At 44.7% G+C, this 2,365-nt stretch overlaps 1 pseudogene; it reads right to left on the bottom strand.

The window, feature by feature from the left end:
• Positions 1-509: 509 nt before the first annotated feature.
• On the bottom strand, positions 510-1,740 carry LOC123997330 (annotated as a pseudogene).
• Positions 1,741-2,365: the final 625 nt, after the last annotated feature.

The following is a 2,365-nucleotide window of genomic DNA, read 5'->3' as shown; positions in this document are numbered from 1 at the left end:
GCCAGGGCAAAGTGTGCCCTCTAACCATTCCCTTTAGTCATTAAGTAATACATCTCGTCTGTCAGTGTATTACATTTTGAGCCAGTGATATAATTATTATAGAATATTTAAATTAACTTTGCAACATGATTTGTCAGGGTACGTCTCATCAATTTAATACCCATTTCCATTTCCCTCTACATCTTTTAAATGTACACACAGTATTACAATATTATTAAGTACTGATCATGACAGGATTAAGTTTGTTTGCCATGAGAGAAAATAAAAAAAGGAAACAAATCATGACAAGCTTATTATAGCAATCGATCAAAGCAAGTAGAACATCATTGTACTGAGGGCACATTTACAAAATATTCAGTTCCTCCCTCTGTGTATGTGTGCATCATTTTGGTACTTTTACAACATTGAACTTAGTTTCATATCCAGGAATCAGGCTGCTGCCAGAGCAAAGCGTGTCCTCTAACCCTTTCCTAAAGTCATTAAGTAATACTTAGCATCATCGTCGGTGGCTAAATGAAATATCCTTCCCACCCCTCTTCCTCATCTTCCTCTTCAAAACTGCTACTCCGGCTCCTTAGCGCTCTCCTCAGATGGTTCCAAAACAGTTCCTGGGCCTAGACCAGCTCAGTGCAGTCTGGTCCCGGCCACTGCAGGTAGGTCTCCTTCAACATTACCTTTCTCATACGGTGGTAAACCAACAGCTGCCTCTCAGCGATGGGGTCCAGGAATATGAGCAGGGGCACATCCTGGAGCTTGATGAAGAGCCTGTACACGGCGGAGACGATGTTGTCCACAATGTTGCGGCCCAGCTCAAAGTCACGGTGATGCAGGCACAGCCGGAAAGAGGCTCCGTTGCTCTCCAGGTTGGGAAGTAGCTGGTCTACTAAACTGGATTATAGTCAGCAGTAAAATCACAGTGGTTGTGGTGGCATAAAGGTACTCACCCAGGTCCAGGTAGAAGACATTGGTGTCAAAGTTGTATATGGTTTGTTGGAGTTTTTTCTGGGCAATGTAGTCAATAGAGTAAGACTAACTGGACTCTGGTTTGTCAAAGTCCAGTTCTGAAGATCCCTGTTGAGGCAATTACAACTAAGAGGAATATTACGCAGAGCCTCCAGCACGTTCTCATCTAAGGATTACATTACGTTTTGGTTGAGAAGCAAGATCTCCAGCTCCGTCAGATCCCTGAAAACCTCCTTTTGAGAATAACTGGACACGCATGTTCTTTGCGCTGAGCTTGCTCAACTTCCGCAGATTTTTGAAGATGCCCGACTGCAGCTGCATCACCCCAGCACAGGAGTTGTCCAAGGAGAGGAAAGTCAACTTGGTCAGATTGTCAAAAGTGTCCGCTGCGAGTTGTAGGGTCTTCACATTTGGTGTGTGGTGGAAAGCAAAAGAGTGTGATTCTTGATTTGATCCTGTTCTTTGATCCTGATTGAAGAAAAGATCCAATTAACTCTGATTGTTGGACAGTTAGAAAGTGTGTTCTTCCGCAATGACGGTATGCCATTGGTACCCAGACACAGCTTTTTAAAAATGTAACCTTTGTACTCAAAAGGCTGCATAACTCCATGAGCAGATTGTCAGTCTTCAACCCCATACCAGAGAAGTCTATGTTCCCAGCTCTAACATTGCTGATGTTCAAAAGCTCTGGCACTGTGACATTGGTTGAATGCAAACGCATGTAGTTTAGCTTCCACAAGTTCACACCTTGGAAAGCCCTTGAAGGGAGCTGGTCATTGTAGGAGAGATCCAGTAGTAGTATATGGCTGAGGAATCCCCACTCACATGCTAACGTGGCCAGTTACAGAGATAGAGGGTGGTGAGGGACTCTGGTAGGTCTGTATGGTTATAATGCTGGATGGACGTTAGATAGTTATTGCACAGATCTAGTTTTGTCAGCTTCGATAAGTGAGTCACAGATTGTGCCACCGCAGAGAAGTTGTTCAGGTAGTTCTGCCGTAATATGAGGACATCCAGATTGGAGAATGAGGAGAAAACACCTGGAGGGAGCCTAATCACTGAGTTATTATTTAGTGACAGGTTGACAAGTTTCTTGAGGTCCTGAAATACAGAGGAGCTGAGATTTGATATTTTGTTCAAGGTCATATTTAGGCTCTTCAGTTGGATCAGATTTTGGGATGTCTGGTTGTCTGTGGTCTCCAGATGGTTATTGTCAATCTGAAGCGTCCTGAGGTTTGGAAGATGGTCGATTTACATCTTTTAGCCCGGCCATGTTGTCTGACGTGTGCAGCAGGAAAGGGAAAAGGTGAGTAATTGTCACGAGTCCGACCGAGGGTGTTTCCCCTTCCCGGGCGGGTGGCGCTCGGCGGTCGTCATCACCGGCCTATTAGCTGCCACTGAT

The sequence above is a fragment of the Oncorhynchus gorbuscha genome, linkage group LG15, assembly GCF_021184085.1.
Source record: "Oncorhynchus gorbuscha isolate QuinsamMale2020 ecotype Even-year linkage group LG15, OgorEven_v1.0, whole genome shotgun sequence".
Lineage (NCBI taxonomy): Eukaryota > Metazoa > Chordata > Actinopteri > Salmoniformes > Salmonidae > Oncorhynchus > Oncorhynchus gorbuscha.
This window is presented reverse-complemented; position numbering and strand designations above follow the sequence as displayed.